This window comes from Monodon monoceros, unplaced genomic scaffold (genome assembly GCF_005190385.1).
Source record: "Monodon monoceros isolate NGI ecotype Baffin Bay Population unplaced genomic scaffold, NGI_Narwhal_1 Super_Scaffold_20, whole genome shotgun sequence".
NCBI classification, from domain to species: Eukaryota; Metazoa; Chordata; class Mammalia; order Artiodactyla; family Monodontidae; genus Monodon; species Monodon monoceros.
The window spans coordinates 51947150-51965775 of record NW_021703777.1 but is presented as its reverse complement, the minus strand read 5'-3'; positions in this window follow the sequence as shown (position 1 = coordinate 51965775).

Here is an 18626-nt window from a genome sequence, read left to right as displayed (position 1 = left end):
TTAAATACTTAGTAGTAAAATAGATGAATTATACTATATGTATGTGTTTATTTAAGAAACTGACAAAATGTTTTACAAATTATTTATACCACTTTTCATTCTTGTAAGCAACGTATGAAAGTTGATTTCATCCGCATCCTCAGCAACATTTGGTTTTGTCAGTGTTTTTAATTTTAGCCATTTTAATAGGTGTATAGTGGTACCTCATGGTTTTAATTTGCATTTCCCTAAAGACTAATAATGTTAAGCATCTTTTCTTGTGCTTTATTTACCACCATATATCTTCCTTACTGATGTATTTGTTCAACTCCTCTGCCTATTTTACAAATGATATTTTGGTTTTCTAATTGCATTCTAATAGAGTTCTTTACATATTCTTGATACAAGTCCTTTATCAGACATATGATTTGCAAATATTTTCTCTCAGTCTGTGGCTTGTCTTTCATTCTTTTAAAAGTGTCTTTCAAAGAGAAGTTTTAACTTTGATAAAGTCCAATTGATCAGTTTTGCCTTTTCTGAACCATGCTTTTGGTGTCATATTTAAGAAGTTTTTGCCCAACTCAAGGTCATGAAAGTTTTCTCCTAAGTTTTTCTCCTAGGAGTTTTATAGTTGTAGATTTTGCATTTGGTTTTATGATCCATTTTAAGTTAACTTTTGTATATGATACAAGGTATGGTTTGAAGTTCTTTTTTTGGTTTGTTTATTTTTTTGTTTTTTTTGGCACATGCCTATCCTGTTATGCCAGCACCACTTGTTGAAAAGGCTATCCTTTCTCCACTAAATTGTCTTTACACCTTTGTCAAAAATCAATTGTCCAGGGGCCTCCCTGGTGGCGCAGTGGTTGAGAGTCCACCTGCCGATGCGGGGGACACGGGTTCGTGCCCCGGTCCGGGAGGATCCCACATGCCGCAGAGCGGCTGGGCGCGTGAGCCATGGCCACTGAGCCTGCGCGTCCGGAGCCTGTGCTCCGCAACGGGAGAGGCCACAACAGTGAGAGGCCTGCGTACCGCAAAAAAAAAAAAAAAAAAAATCAATTGTCTATATATGTGTGCCATATGTGTGCGGGTTTGTTTCTGGACTTGCTATTCTATTCCACTGATCTATTTGTCTGTCTTTACACCAGTACCATACTCTCTTGATTACTTAGCTTTACAGAAAGTCCTGAAATCAGGTAATGTTAGTCCTTCAACTTTGTTTTCCTTACTTTTTTTTTTTTTTAATTAATTAATTTATTTATCTTTGGCTGCGTTTGGGTCTTCGTTGCTGCACGCTGGCTTTCTCTAGTTGCGGCGAGCGGGGGCTACTCTTCGTTGCGGTGCACAGGCTTCTCATTGCAGTGGCTTCTCTTGTTGCAGACCACAGGCCCTAGGCACACGGGCTTCAGTAGTTGTGGCACGTGGGCTCAGTAGTTGTGGCTCGCGGGCTCTAGAGCACAGGCTCAGTAGTTGTGGCACACGGGATTAGTTGCTCTGCGGCATGTGGGATCTTCCTGGACCAGGGCTCGAACCTGTGTCCCCTGCATTGGCAGGCAGATTCTTAACCACTGCTCCACCTGGGAAGCCCTGTTTTCCTTTTTAAAGTTTGATATACAACTTTGGCTATTCTAGGTCCTTTTCCTTTCCATATGAATTTAAAAATCAGATCATCAATGTCTATCCCATAAAAAAATAAAATCTTGCTGAACTTTTATTGGGATTTCATTAAATCTGTAGATCAATTTTGGAAAAATTTACATCCTAACAATAGTGAGTCTTTCAACCCATAAAAACTGTATATTTATTGAGGTCTTTAATTTCCTTAATTTGCAGATCTCAGTGTACAGATATCACATATCTTTTAACATATTTATTCCTAGGTATCTTATATTTTTGATGGTATTATAAATAGTATTGCTTACTTAATTTCAATTTCTAATTGTGGTCAAAGTATATAGGAATACAACTGATATTTTATCTTGCATATGAGGTAAAGTTACCTAATAGTTCTACATTTTGGGGTTTTTTAGCTTTCATTAAATTTTTTACTCTCAGAAAAAATGAGAGCTTTACTTCTTTTTTGCCATTAGGATGCTTTTCTCCCCCTTGCTTTATTGCATTGGCTAGAACCTCTACTATAAGGTTGAACAGAAGTGATGAGAGCACATTCCTTGTCTTTTTGCTGATCTTGCAGAGAAAAACTTTGATGTTAGATGTAAGTTTTTTGGTAGCACCCTTTATCAGATTAAGGAAATTTTATTTATTCCTGTTTTAGTGAGTAGCAGAGATGTTAAATTTTATCAAATAATTTTTCTGCATCTATTGAGATAATCATATGGATTTACTTTTCAAATTTGTTAATATGGTAATTTAATTGATTGATTTGGGGATGTTAAACCAACTTTGCATACTAGGATAAACTCACTTGATCATGCATATGCTTATGCTACATTTTTTGGATTTAGCTTGTTTTTGTTTAGAATTTTTGCATCTATGTTAATGAGGGATATTAGCCTATAGTTTTCTTTTCTTGTAATGTCCTTATCTTGTTTTGGTACCTAGTTATGATGACCTCATAGAATGAGTTAGGAAGTACTATCTTCTTTTCAATTTTCTGCGTGAGCTTGTGTAAAATTAGTACTATTTCTTCCTTAGATGTTTTGTAGAATGCATCCATAGAAAAGTAGACAAATAAAAATAAAAATTACTCCAACTCTGTCACCCAGAGACAATCACTGTGCCTATGCCTGTGTAATATTTTGAGATTACACACTATACTATGTTAAAATAATGGAAAATTACAAGTTATCTAAATGTGCAACCATAGAGAAATGATTCCATGAATGTGGTTCATCTATACAATGGAATATTATGCAGTCAGTAAAAATATTGTTTAAAGTATTTTCAATTATATCTAAGTTTAGTTAATGGGATGGGATGGTGGGCTTTTGATTGTTGTTTTAGGGGACTTGTTTTTGTTTTGCTATTGTTGATTTGTTTGTTTTTGTTTAATAAAACCATAGTGATACAATCTAGTAAAATAGCCTTTTAAGGATACAACAGTGTTCTGCCTCCCCAGGATTGAGAATTCAATTTACCTTTGGATTAAATTTGGGGTTTTTTATGTTGAACATGACCTTTAGTTTCATAAATGTAAAGAAAGTATTCACTGAATAGACTTGAAGAAAATTGTGACACTGTGACATTACCTGCATTCAGCTGTTTTTTACTTAGAATATATATATTTTTTTGGTGGCTATGATTGAACCACAGCTGTCTCTATCTCTTTATTGTGTTTATACAAGGAGGAAAGGAAAAGATTTATCTCTGTATAGCTTCATCTTATCCCTCTATCTATAACTCAGGTGTTGCAAATTGCTAGCTGCTTTTGTCAGGATGTGTATTGAGCAGTTTCTTATGAGCGTTGTAGGATAAGAACCACAGGACTGCAGAAAAGACAGGTATGAATTTTTTTTTTTTTTTTTGTGGTACGCGGGCCCCCCACTGCCGCGGCCTCTCCCATCGTGGAGCACAGGCTCTGGACGCGCAGGCCCAGCAGCCACGGCCCACAGGCCCAGCCGCCCCGTGGCATGTGGGATCCTCCTGGACCAGGGCACGAACTCGCGTCCCCCGCACCAGCAGGCGGACTCCCAACCACTGCGCCACCAGGGAAGCCCTATGAATAATATTTGATGCAAGAAAAACAGAAAGTAAAACTAAGCTGGACTTTGGATGTCCTTTATGTGTAGTATTACTTAAGATTAAATCACCCCAGACTAGCTGATGTTTGATATTCTGTTCTAATGTAATTTTCCTACAGTAGTTTTCACACTGTTGTGGATGGGAATAGAGTCTCCTCCGGATGAAGTAGATATTCCCTCTCTAGTCATTCTGGGGAAATGCCACTTAGGATGGAAAGTAAGAATTAGGAACTTAGCTCAGACTGAGACAAGTACCTGAACTTGAAGACACAGACGTTCTCGAAGTTGATGCCTGTCCAATGGAACACACAGTGGGAGGCAGGGAGCGAGCCTCCTGCAGGACCTGAGGGTACACAAGCTTCCAGAGTAGCCTTAGTCAGCAGCCACTGTACATTAGCCCCTGTGTTAGACTAATTATTCCATGATATTATTATTAGTTCATGATATTCAGCAAAATCTTGCTCCAGGAGGCAGCTGGGTTTACACTGTGAGAAAGGAAGGGAAAGGCCTGGGAGTGAAAAACAGAAGGAAGAGTGGTACCTGCCTCTTAGAGGCCTGAGTTGAGGGAGCATCAGCAGAAACTAACAGAAGAAAGGAGTGCCCAGAAGAGCACAGAGGCCGTGACATGCTGGGTACAGGTTCCTGGAGGGGAAGATGAGGAGCCTGTTACCAAACGTATGTGGAAAAGTAATGGGGAAATCCTTAGAGTGTTGGTGGCTTGAAGAGAAGGAAACAAAGTGTGAGATCATTTGTGGGGGAGAACAGAAAAGAGAATTTAGTTGGGTAACATAGTTGTGTTTAAATCCTGGCTCTGCCACATACTAGCTGAGTGACCTAGGGCAAGTAGTTTAGCCTCTCTGTCCCTTAGTTTCCTCATCTCTAAAGTGGGTATAGTAGTAACACTACCATAAATGGATTGTTCTGAGGAGGACGTGAATTAACACACATAAAGGGCTCACCGTAGCATTTATCTATGGAAATATATTCATGATGTATTCAATGAAAAATGTCACAAAATACTATGTTTATTTTAATTACATTGTCAATATATGTAGATACATAAAGAGAAATTATAGAAAACTATACTCCAATATCTCTGGATTAGGAGATTACAGGCCCTTTTAATTTTTTCCTTTTCACATCTCTACTTCTGAAATTAGCTATAGTTAACTTTTATAATTAAAGAAAAATTTTTTAAATATATAATAAAAGAGCAGTATAAAAATTCTGGAAAATTGACTGATAAAAATCAGATTCTTCAATATGCACCAAGAAATTAACTTTAAGTGTAAAATGCCCTAAGAACTCACAGAGGAGGAGTCTCCATTTGCTTGTTTACCAGTATGATGTTTAAAAGTTATAGTGCCTGCTGTTACCCAGCTATCCCTTTTAAAATGATTCCATCCTTGTCAGCAAAGGAGTCTATGCTAGAATCACTCTCAGTGAATAGGCAGGGAATGGACAGGTCTTTAAAAATGGTCACCTGGTGACACAAAAGCAGCTGTATGTTAACCTCACCTTGAAACACTGGATAACACTGACCACTTAGTATTGGACAAAAAATAGAGGTACTCTTTATACGCTAACTGCCTAAATTTTCACAACAATCACATGGAAGGTACTACTATTGCCAATATGTTCAGTAGGGCCCAGGAAGGTTAAATAACTTGCCTAAATCACACAGCCAGGAAAGGATCAAACCAGTATCCAAATAAAAGCCTGGGCATATGGAAGCAGGCACCCCAGCTGCTCTCAGACTTTCACCTATAGGAACTCAGAAGCACGTGTGCACACACGCTCTACACGGGAATTGAAAGAATCCTCGGCACAGGTTATAACCCATTATTCCCAAGGTTTTTCCAGCACTGACCTGCGGATTTCAGAATTCTATATTAGCTTACAATTTTGAAGCTAAATGGCAGAAGAAATACTGTCAATAAAAACAATGAAACACAAGAACAACAATCACCTTCCGATGCAAAACATCTAAAACCATATATTATAAGTTTAGGAACTAAGTATTACAGCATACCTATTTTTCTTGTCCTTAAAAACAAGACAACAGGCCCAAAATGGAGTCACTTCTGCTAGGCCTCATGTCACCAAACTGAGACTTAATTTCAGCTTTGGCCTTCCCAGACACAGAATCTTAAACCAGACAGTCAAGAATCACATAATCAGCACCAGTAGGTAATCTGCTTGATAGACTCCTACCATCCCCTAAAGGAAAGTGACTTTGCCATAACCAACCTTCTTTTTTGTTTAGTGTAACTTCCTCATTCCCACTCACTTCTGACTGTAAAAGTCCTTCATTTTGTACAGCTCCTGGAAACTCCTTTCTCTCTGCTACATGGGATACTGCCCGATTCATGAATCATTACGTAAAGCCAATAAGATCTTTAAAACGTACTCAGTTGAATTTTGTTTTTTAGCATTGTCATTATAGAATGTAGATGCCATTCATTCATTTGCTCATTTATTCCACAAATATTTCCAGAATGCTGTTATATTCCAGGCACTGTGTGGTAAGCATTGAGAGTAGTCTCAGTGGTTCACCTGGAAGTGATTTATTTAGTATTTCAAACTCCTCGGATCACCACCCACTGAGATTCGGCATTAACAGAAAGAGAACCACACCTGCATGCACAAGCATCCTTCTGCAGGTATGTTCACATAGCCATGGGTTCTCTCATGTGCCCTAAACAAGGTATGGATTCTGTAGTTTACCTTGTTAACATTCATTAAAAGTTTATATCCATCTCTAGGAATTATGATGAAAGCAATTACACATATATTGATAGGGTTCTAGACATGTTACCCCCAAAATATGGCACCTTGGCATATTGAATATTTTAAGTGGAAGGAGTTTCAGAAAACAGCAGAAGCAAGAAGGTCACGTTGACCTTCCCGCAACAGCCTTCTCCCCTGAAACAGGTCATATAACCCTCACGTGGGAGGTGCCATCCCTATACTCAGAGGAAAAGAGCATCCTTATCTCCAAAGACAAAGGGACACCAAGAAGAAACCGAACAAACAGACCTTGCAAAGTTTCCCCCAGTTCGCTGCACTTGCCCCGTACTCTGACCCATCGCTTGTCTATAGGAGGGCCTGCTTTTCATCAAACCTTGCATAAATACTCAGGTGTGTTTCTTAGGGTCTTCATTTACTTAACAAAGGCTCCCAAGCCACATAAAATTTATGTAAATCTGTACACTTTTCTCCTGTTAATCTGTCTTTGTTGGTTTAATTTTCAGACCCAGCCAGGGAGCCTAAGAAGAACCAGAAAAACTTTTTCCTCCCCTACAATATACAAATGAAGGGGATTGCATGGAAAGACACTGATATCCAGCTGGTATCTGTGTAACTGAGGGCCCATTTATCCCGAATGATTTTTTTCAAAAAGGTCCGTGAAAATTACCATGCTCCGTGAATGGTAAATCCAAGTCCGATTTTACACATTGAGGGCACTTTGTTTTGAGGGTGATGGTGTCTTTCTCTGTCTTCAAATGCAGGGGAAACTCCCTTTGAGCACAGCCTGCATCCTTTATTGCGGAGGGCCCACTTTGTAATGGTGTCATTATCTTGCTGAGGCCCAAGAGAAAGTGTTCCTTCTTTGCTGCATTAAAGTGCCTGCTCCTTTTGACTCAGTTATTAAAATGAGGGAGCAAATAGCTCTTAGTTCTAATTTTCCTTATCAGCCTCCACAGGGCCCATTTCAGGCTGTCTGTGGAGTGTTAGAATGCAATCGTGTGCTTGAATAAAAAGGAGAAACTGAATTAGAGCCTCTTAAGACCATTATATTGTCTTATTTAGTGACACTGTTTGCCTCACCATTACTAAGCAATGAGCTAAATGTTCTTTCTGAGTAATAATAATGATACCACATTTAAATAGCACTTTCCTCTTTACAAAGCACTTTCACATGTTATCTCTTTTGATCCATGCAACAACGCTGGAGATCAGGCCAGTGTTCTAATCATCAATTTACAAAGGAGGGGACTGAACTGGGGTTAAGTTATAGCAGTTGAGCCCAGAATTGGAGCAGAGCTCGTCTCTCCTTTGTTGGGTGCCACAGATGGCCTCCCCAGCTCATCAGAAACTCAACACTGAGCCTCCCTGACACCTCTGGGTAGAAGCCCCCGGCCCTAACTTAAATGATTAGTCCTTGAGAGGACAGAAACGAGGCAAATCAGAAACACTTCACATTAGTGGGCAAAACATATTTGTTATTAATCCATACATTATGGAGGACAAGCCATTTTTAAGGGGCTTAAGTTTTTGAACAGCTACTTTAACTATGTGTATTTATGTGAATATTTTCATAATCTGTTTAGATATTCTGCATATATCAAGAAAGGTCCACATTTTATAGAACATTTCAATGTTGTCACAAATGATCTTTGATTGCAAATGGCTCTAGCAGGTACATATGTTTCTTTTAGAAATAAACATGATCCTGAAAATATTTGTGCAAACCAATTTTATGACAAACTAAACTTTATGAGGAGTTTTTCTTATTTTACACAGTTCCTCTAAGATGTTATTTTATGATGCAAATAATTTCTACTTGACTAACTTCACTGATCAATTTGTATTGTAAGTATAAGGTTATTTTCAAGCAGAATGCACATATATGACATTTAGATATTTCAGCTGTTTCATTTAAATCAGCTATAGCATTTGCTGAGCGCCTCCTGTGTGCCAGGACTCTCTAGAGATTGGGAATTCAAAGACTAAAATACAAATCCTTGTGCTCAGGTTGCCCACAACCCTAGGTGGGAAAGAAACTAACTAGGAAGATATTCCCCATTTGATGGTTTGCAAATCCCCAGCAATTTCTAAAACTATTTGTGTCATTACCAAAAATGGGTTGCATCATTACCAAAGATAGCATCTTATCTAGAAAGCGAAGCTTTGGCAAAGATCGAGATGGTAATATTTCGGTTGGGGGTTGAAAGGCCAGGGCAGAGAGTAAGAGGGGAAGGGAAGGGAAGCAAGGGAAGATGTGATATGATTGATAGAGTCACGCACCACCATGTGGCTCTCCCTTCACAGGGAGCCAGCAAGTTGTCCAGCAGGTGTTAAGAGATCAATTGAAGCATATTTATGATTTTAAGAGTTTATCTGAGCAAAAATTGACTCAAATTGGGCAGCACCAAACTGGAAGTGGTTAGGAGTGTCCCATTGATAAGAGCTAGAGGAAAAACTTTTACAGAGAAGTGGAAGCAAAACAAGGAAATTATTTCCTTGGCTATGTCACAAGCAGTTGTATTATTTGGGAAAATTTAGTTGGTTGTTTGTGATTGGTTGTCCTTAGGTTTTGATTTCTTAACCTGGAGGCATTGCAGGCTAAGGTTCTGGGTCGCTTACATGGGCTGCTAAGGTATCAGTCTAATGGCCTCCTTGTTCAATTAATTTAACACAAGCATGTTTATTCTATATGGGAACTTCTCTAGAAAGGCTATAAGAAGGAGCTAATCCTCAGAGTGGTTCCTGGAAGAGAGAAAGGAAAGAGAGTTTATGTGCCAGGCTCCCATTTTTTTATTGATCAAGGTTCACCCCCATGGAAATCTAGATTGTGCAAATCAGTCCCTTTTGTTCACTAAGGAAACCAGTTACCACTCCCAGGGGCTGGTATTGCATTCACATTCAAGCATGGAGGGAATACCTGGTGAGGTGAGGGTGAGGGAGCCACTGAAAGAAAGGGGAGAAGAGAGGAAGGGAGGGAGGGAGGGATGGAGGAAGGAAGGAAGGAAGGAAAGGAGAGAGAGACTTTGAGAATCATATTTACCTTTGATCCCAATTTAGCATCCCTTCTCATTTCTACGTTTCAGACTCAATACATAAAATAATTACATGAATTTCCCCCCAGAACATGCTAGTTGGAGATTATAGGTGAGACTGCTTTTTTATATGGTCTTAAAGAATCATGTTTCTCTCCTCAGAACACTTTCCAGTTTATGGTCATTAGCATTATTTATTAATATCTGTAGCTTCCACTAAATAGTAAGTTTTTTATAACAAGGATCATATCTGATTTTTATTTCCATTATACCTCCAGTAGCTGGCACTTAGTAGGAGCTCAGCAAATGAATGAATAAGTGAATGGAAGTGAATGGATGAGATGAGTGCTCCAGATTTAATCACTGAGTTGTAGGCACTCAGATACACCTTGGCTAGCGCCTCTGGTGATACTGTTATACAGGTGTGAAATGTATTTATTCTTTGTCATATTTTTTGAATCGTCTGTTTCAATAGTGTATAAACATTAAATGATCTCGCTTTTTTCCCTTTATGTGCTAAGTCCTCCTCTCCTTCTTTTCTGTTTCTAGCTCTTGGCATTTTCTAACGAGGGAAGGAACTCAAGGAAAATGGTCTCTTTTTGTTTTTTTTGCGGTACGCGGGCCTCTTACTGCCGTGGCCTCTCCCGCTGCAGAGCACAGGCTCCGGACGCGCAGGCCCAGCGTCCATGGCTCACGGCCGCTCCGCGGCATGCAGGATCCTCCCAGACCGGGCACGAACCCGCGTCCCCCGCATCTGCAGGCGGACCCCCAACCACTGCGCCACCAGGGAAGCCCACGAAAATGGTATCTTTTTATCTGGGGCTGCTGCTGTGGTCTCTGTAAGACATGGGTGCCCTCTGGTGGCAGCTGTCTAAATGCTGGCTCTCGTGGAGAGTGAATGTGTGCGTGCTTTTTTATTTATTTTTGGTCAGTTGGGTGTGGGGGGTGTTTTGCCAAGGCCGGTACTCTGCAGAGTTCCCTGAGTGGGAGGTCTGCTCCAGCTCAACTTCCCCAACAGCCCCTTGGCTCCCACTTCTGGTGGTCCGCCCCTGAGGCTCTTGCTTCTGCAGTCCCCTCTCCCGGCAACCAGACCTTTATTTAGGCAGACGAGGGGAAAGTACTGGCAAGACGGCTCAGGCCAAGCTACCTCTAGTGTATCCACTTGTCAAGGAGGATTTCTGCACACTGTTACGGTGGTGTGAAGGGCTCAGGGATTCCTCTCCACGACAAGAAAGGGAAAGGAAGGAAGAGAAGAGGGAGAGGAAGAGAGAAAGGGGACGGGAGGGGAGGGGAGGGGAGGACAGGAAAGGAGAGGACAGAAGGTAAGAGAAGGTATAAAACTGGATAAAATTATCAAAAGCAACCATTCCAGGGAACTAGACATCCTCGCTCGAAGCTATCAATCTTTCCTAATCCTCTCCTCCATCTGATTTTCTGGCCTTTGTCCTTTGCATTCAAATCACTGCCAGGTGATTAGATGCCTAAAGCTAATCTAATTCCTGTGGTGGCAGTATTGATAAGTACTAATGCTGTAATGGTGTAGGCTATCCAGATAACACATTTGCAATTTACTGGGTTCTTCAAAGCCTTATCTGTAAGGAAGAGGGGAAAATGATCATTTTGAGCACTATTGCAAATCATTGAGGGAGATATTTTAGATGAGAACGAAAATGATTCTTTCAGTTCTTCCTAAATTGTATCATTTATCTAAGTTGCTGCCTCTTCTCCCTAAAAGGCTTGCAATCTGTATTTGTAAAGTTAACGAGAATTTTAATAATTTTATAAGATTTTTCTGACACATTTTGAAGTAATTGCAGACCTCCTGATGTCCCGTAAAACCAGGGGTTGACATTCTCTGCACTAAATAATTAGATAGTTTGTGGAAAGCTTATACATTAAGGTACTTCCAAAATGAGACCAAATACCAAAATTCTTCCTCCAGAGCCGTGGTTCTAAACCTTAAATTATTCTGATCTGCTTTCACAGGAGATTGCAGGTTCAGGGCGCCACCTGCTGGTGTATGTAAACTCATGCACCTTTCCTTGATAGCTAATACAGGTCTCCCTCGTATTTTGAAAGTTCGCTTTTCAGAGAAAGACAAATATCATATATCACTTGTATGTGGAATCTTAAAAATTGATACAAATGAAGTTATTTACAAAACAGAAATAGACTCACAGACATAGAAAACAAATTTATGGGTATCAAAGGGGAAGGGGGAGAGGGATAAATTGGGAATTTGGGATTAACAGATACTACTATATATAAAATAGATAAACAACAAGGACATACTGTATAGCAGAGGGAACTATATTCAATATGTTGTAATAACATATAATGGAAAAGAAGCTGAAAAGAATATAGATATATATGTATAACTGAATCACTTTGCTGTATACCTGAAACATTGTAAATCAACTATACTTCAATTTTTTTTAATATCCCAAAAAAAGGAAAAAGGAAAGTTTGCTTTATACCACTCCACCTTTATGAAAGACCTACATTAGTACCTGTTGCTATTGGAAAGAAATCTGAAGAGGATTTTCACTTTCACAAAAGAAGGTAAAAAGCAAAAATAGCATTCAGTGTTTGTTTTGCAGTGAGCACTTATAGAGGCAGCTCACACCTCTAGCTGGGAGAGCAGTACCTCCAAGTTCCCTCCTGGGAACTACACGCAGCATCCCAGCATCAAGCCACCATAGCTTTGAACTGTATCCATGAGCATCTGTGCTTTATCTGGGCTTATTTTGTGTGTCTGTTAGCAAGATGTGTGCTAAGGTAACTGCTGCTTCACTTTATGCCATTTCACCTTAGAAAGGTTTCACAGGAATGCTCTACTTTTCAATAGCAGGGAAACCTGTCCTCTGGTCAGATTTCTATTACCAAAAATCAAAACAATAAAATTTAATTTCAGAACGAAAGTAATTAACATACATAAAAATGTGTGCATCCTTTTCCTGAGATTATTCAAAATCTTCTAAGGAAAAAAAAAAAAATCAGTGTACTCAGAGCTAGAAAACCGGGCTCTACCAACTTCTAGCCAGGGGACCATGTATGAGTTTTTAATGTCACTGAGCCTCAGCTTTCTAATCCATAAAATTTGGGTTACAAAAACTGTTTTGGATGAATTCCTCCTCCCGTTGCCGGACCCCCAGGTTGGGAAACCTGATGTGGGGCTCGGAGCCTTCACTGCAGTGGGTGGACTTCTGTGGTATGAGTGTTCTCCAGTTTGTGAGTCACCCACCCAGCAGTTATGGGATTTGATTTTGTTGTGATTGTGCCCCTCCTACCGTCTCATTGCGGCTTCTCCTTTGTCTTTGGATGTGGGGTATCTTTTTTGATGGAGAAACTGAAGCACAAAGAAATTAAGTAATCTGCTCAGGGTCACATAGCTAGAGATCTACAGAGCCAGATATCAAACCCAGGCAGGCTGACTGCAGAGCTGGTGCTTTTAACCACAACACAAGCTGCATCTGCTCTGGGAGGCTAAGGAAATGGAACTCAGAAGGAAGGAGGAAATGCAAGAACCAGTGCTGTCTCTTCTATAGACACTTACCCTGAAGATGCCTCACCTGGTGATTTCTATAATCCATGGTGCGAAGCTCCCAGAAGCCTGATGACATGATGGGCAGGGAGACACTCAATCAGGGCCAGGAGGCTTCCAGCCTAGAAGGACACTTTGCCAGAGTATATATACCTGGACCGAGAAAGGAAAACTGCCTCTCACCTGGGAATTGGTCGTCTCTTCCTCAGCAAGGTCAAGGAGTTAAGGAGGCAAAGGTGGAAAAGAAAGGAGCCCTGAGACAAGCCTGCCTTGCAGCTCCCAGAGTGGCCAGCTGGGACAACTGTTCAGCCTCGTGTGAACCATTCCCTCAACTAGCCTGTCCTACGCTGCCTTCTCTTCTCCACACTACAGACTGTTCACCATCTCAGGCCATGCAGCGTGGCTTGCAGGATTTTAGTTCCCCAACCAGAGATTGAACCCAAGCCCTCGACAGTGAAAGCGCAGAGTCCTAACCACTGGACAACCAGGGAATTCCCGATTTCAGTCTTGGATCCAGTGAAGCCATGCCCAGATTCCTGACCCACAGAAACTGCGACAAAATAAATGTTTGTTGTTTTAAGCCACTAAGTTCTGAAGTAATTTGCTATGCAGCAGCAGAAAACAGATACATTCAAGAGGGTTCCAGAGTGGGACAACATGGAGCTGAGGCCCCAGCCTGTCCAACCTGGGCAGGTATTATGGGACAGATTCTTAGAAATGGAATTGCTCGTTTAAATGGTATGACAGAGACTTCCCTGGTGGCGCAGTGGTTAAGAATCTGCCTGCCAGTGCAGGGGACACGGGTTTGATCCCTGCTCCGGGAAGATCCCACATGCCACGGAGCAACTACGCCTGTGTGCCATGACTACTGAGCCTGCACTCTAGAGCCCACGAGCCACAACTACTGAGCCCACGTGCCACAACTACTGAAGCCTGCACGTCTAGAGCCCGTGCTCTGCAACAAGAGAAGCTGCCGCAATGAGAAGCCCATGCACCACAACGAAGAGTAGCCCCCACTCACCGCAACTAGAGAAAGCCTGCATGCAGCAACAAATAAATAAATACATTTATTTTTTTAAAAAACTGTTCTGGATAAAATAAGATACCACAGCATGCTGCGGAAAGAAGAAAACATGCTGAGAGTTGAGGAGTGAATGCAGAATGAGGAATTTACTCACATTGATCCCAAGTCCTGCAAGATGAGATTTGCAGTTCAGTGGAAAAATAAAAGAAGAAGGCACTGGTAAGAGAATAAAAGACATCATACAATGGATATACCCTGCTGGGAAAAAAAACCTAAAACCTAGACTTGGGGAAAAAATGAAAAGGCAAGGGCTTCCCTGGTGGCGCAGTGGTTGAGAGTCTGCCTGCCGATGCGGGGGACACGGGTTTGTGCCCCAGTCCAGGAAGATCCCACATGCCGCGGAGTGGCTAGGCCCGTGAGCCATGGCCTCTAAGCCTGCGCGTCCGGAGCCTGTGCTCCGCAACGGGAGAGGCCACAACAGTGAGAGGCCCGTGTACCACAAAAAAAAAAAAAAAAAAAAAAAAAAAGAAAAGGCAAGAAACTAAAGATCATAATGAAGTGAGAGAAAAGGTAAACTGTAAATAGGGAAGTGAGAGGTCCTGAAGGATAGATGATGGTTAGTGATTCATCCCAGAGCATTCCAGAGGATGACAATGTCACAAATGTGGATAGAGGTAAATGTCACAAGATTACAGGTACCAGAAGGCTGGGTGTTGGCTATATTGTCCAATGGATGTTGATGGCAACAGGAAGACAAGATCATCAGCAGGAGTCAAAGTCCTTACAAAATAAAAGGGTGAGACCAATACAAGAAGGAGGAATAGAAAATAATACAGGCAGATTGCATCGGTGCCAAAGCAGGTGGGATTTTTGCTTGAGAATGGCAATTTCCACAATCTCTCACTCCATGTCTCCCTCTCTCAGTCTCTTTCCATATATATATATACACACATATATATATATACTGTCAAAAAGTCTTCCTACAGTTTTAAGCTTTAATAATTCCAAAATTATAAATGCTACCAACTTCCAAAACACATCATTTGAGGGTTTAACTATTTAAATTGTATTCACTCTTTTTTTTGCGGTACGCGGGCCTCTCACTGTTGTGGCCTCTCCCGTTGCGGAGCACAGGCTCCGGACGTGCAGGCTCAGCGGCCATGGCTCACGGGCCCAGCCGCTCCGCGGCACATGGGATCTTCCCGGACCGGGGCACGAACCAACGTCCCCTGCATCGGCAGGCAGACTCTCAACCACTGTGCCACCAGGGAAGCCTTGTATTCACTCTTATTAAGCTTTATGGCTTTTAAATATAAATTTCTCATTTTAATTTGCAGTTTCAGTCAACATTTGCCAGCTTCAATCAGAGGGACTGAATATATTTATTCAGCCAAGTTGATTAAGACCATCCGACCTACTAAGATTCACTAGTGCCCCCAATAATGGTGGGGGCGACTTTGATTCCTACTTCATTGAAAAAATAATTGATACAGGAAGGCTGAGTCTCCTTTCCTTCTCAGTATGACTGAGTTCATTCAGCAACACATATTCACACTTTCACACATATACAAGTATGTACAGAGGCCAATTCAAGAGCCTTGACTGAACATGGGAAACCTTCCAAGTTTGTTCCTGGAGGTGCACAAAACAGCTGGTCAACAATTAAGATGCGGCACCATTTCAATTTCAAAATATAAGGTTGTACTTCCAGGAAAATACTGTTAAATGTCCCAGGTAATAGCTTGGATTCCCTGGCTTTTAACTTGTCCTTTCTCCCTTGTAAAAAGAAGTCAATTATGTTAAAAACATATTTTAAGAAAACTGTAGTCAATTTTACTATATATATGGTTTATGTTATATATTAGATTGTTTCAGTATACTGTTTATTATGTATTATGCTATGTATGAAACAAATTTTCTTATAGAAGTATAAAAACTGAGGCTATGCTATTTTTAGCTTGTGTTCAGGGGTGGGAGAGTAGAATAGCTAAAAGCAAGGACTCTGGACTCAGATTACCTGGGTTCAAAATGTGATTCTACTACTTATGAACGAGGTAATCTTTGGCTAGTTAACCACTTTGAGCCTCAGTTTCTTCTACTATAAAATGAGGATGGTAATAACACTCCTCATCTCATGGGTTCATGGGAAGGATTTAAAGAGATAACATAAGGAAAGTCATAGCAATACTTCAGAATGTTGTCTTTTATTGTATAATTAGCTCAACATTCTTTCCGTCACCCCTCCCCGCTTCCATCCTCCTTCTCCTTTAAGCCTAATAACCTGGCTTGGCTAAACAATAATTTGAAGTGGGAAGTTAAACCTAACTTACTCTTGAATCTTCTTTTTCCAAATTCACTCAAGGAAAGGGTATTTCCTTTCCCCTAATCTCCTCTCCCTATATATGGATTTGGGGCCAGAATGTAAGACAATTAACTTCATTTGAATTTCAGGGAGATCTTAGCATATTTGAGCTCTGTGTCTACTCACTGTCATCGACTTTAAATGTTAGATTCTAACATTCTAACGTCAGATTCTTTTTAAATCAAAAGAAATGTGGATTTATTCTTGGCAAGCCAAATCCTCATTCCTTGGTGTTCCCAACACAAATGAAATGGAGACTTTTTTAAAGGTTAAAATATTTTTGGAAACAGTAACTATTATGCCTTGCTTTAACTAATTAACCCTTCCATTGAATTAATGACAGAGTTAATTAGCTCAAACGGTTATATCATTTAGTTTGGAGAAAGAAAAAAACTTCAGTGATTAGAATCATTCTTTTGCCATCTAGTGGTTTCATTCTCACACTGCAATGTGTTAAATAGATCTCTATAAAAGCTAGATACGTTGTTCATCTATATAATTATTGTATCTCTGCATGGTATTTAAAGCTGCCATTTAAAACTACTGTATGATTGATTGCATTTGGTCCTTTTTCTCAGCATGCAAGATACTCAAATGTTAAGCCTCGATATCCTTCTAAAGGGGAGAATGTTTTCGTATATAGTTGGTAATAAATGAGACAAGGTGATGTGAGGAACAGCTGAGTTCACAAAGGAAGGCTGAAACATACACAGTTCTGCGGCCTTCTTACTAATAAGTTACATTCTCTACAAGTGCATCATTCCTAGTTTTTATCAGGACAACTAAGGATATCCTTGAAATACACAATCAACACAAATTAGACTAACTTGCAAAGTATTGTTGTTATGTTATTGCTGTTGTTTTTGTTAACTTTCCATTCTCACATCGGGATGGCCACTTCCTTCACCTCCCTCACTTCATTCTACCTGCTGACAAGGAGAGAGCCTGGAATTTACCCTCCTCTGCAGAGAACTCTGCATTAACTAGGAAGACACAGCCTCAGGGTATCAGTGGAAGGTCAAGAAAAACATTAAGTTCTCTAATTCCTGGTTCACTTTTATTACCACCACAGGCTTAAAACATCATCTTATTTACATAGCACATATAAAACAAAATTCTCCTGTTTCTAAGACTCCAGAGATAAGCTTTGAAGCTAAAATAGAACCCACAGCTAAAACTAGCAAGTCTATAATTTCCAACTAAAACTCAAAATGAACATTGGACTACAGGCACATCCATCCTTAAATAATGCCTTGCTTTGACTCAGCAATAACATTATAAATGAATTCACTAGAAAAGACTTCCTAACCTGGATTAGTTAGCTACTAAACTAAATGGTTAGCTGAGTAATCTGTGTAAATTAGCTGCATAACAAACCACGCTGCAAGTTAGTGGCTCAAAACAAGAATTCTGCAGGTCAATAATTTGGGTCAGGCTCAGCTGGGTGATTTTTCTGGTCTTCATGGGGTTCACATATGCATATGTGGTCATTTGCGGGGCTGGCTAGAAGGTGGCTGGTCCAGGATGGCCTAAGCTGGGACACCTTGTCTCTACTACTCATGATCTCTTGCCCTCCAGCTGGCTAGCCCAGGCTTATTCTCATGTGTCTGGGCAGGCTTCCAAGGCCTGTTAAGGCCGAAACTTGGAACTCACCTGTGAAGCATATGAGGACTCTTGAGACCTAGGCCCAGATTTTGTGCAATGTCATTTCTGCTTCATTCTGTTGGCCAGAGCAAGTCACAAGTCCAGCAGACTCACGTTGCAAAGGACATAAAAACAAGAAGGCAAGGAGGATTGTGGCTTTTTTTGTTTTTTTTTGCAATCTGCCAATTTTAAACCCAGCATATATAATTACACCATCCTTATTTGAATACTTTCATATTTGTTCCCATCCAGTTTAGAACCATGATGTAATGTAGCAGATTCCCAATGTTACCAAGACACTAATTATATTTCCATATATAATTAGGAAACTATTATAGGAAACTATTCAAGTCATTTTTACAAATTTTGTACACAATACCTATTTTAACCTGACCATATTGTATGTTAACTCCATAGGTTGTAACTGGGAATTGATAATTAACTTCAATGCCACACATAAAATGTTAATGTGTTTCAGTGGGAAAAGTAGGGAACTAGGAATCGAATAAAATAGTTGCATTTTGGTTCCACCTATGACCCCCTAAGATTGTGTCTTCATGAGAAAACCTAAGGACCGTGTAATTATCTGAAT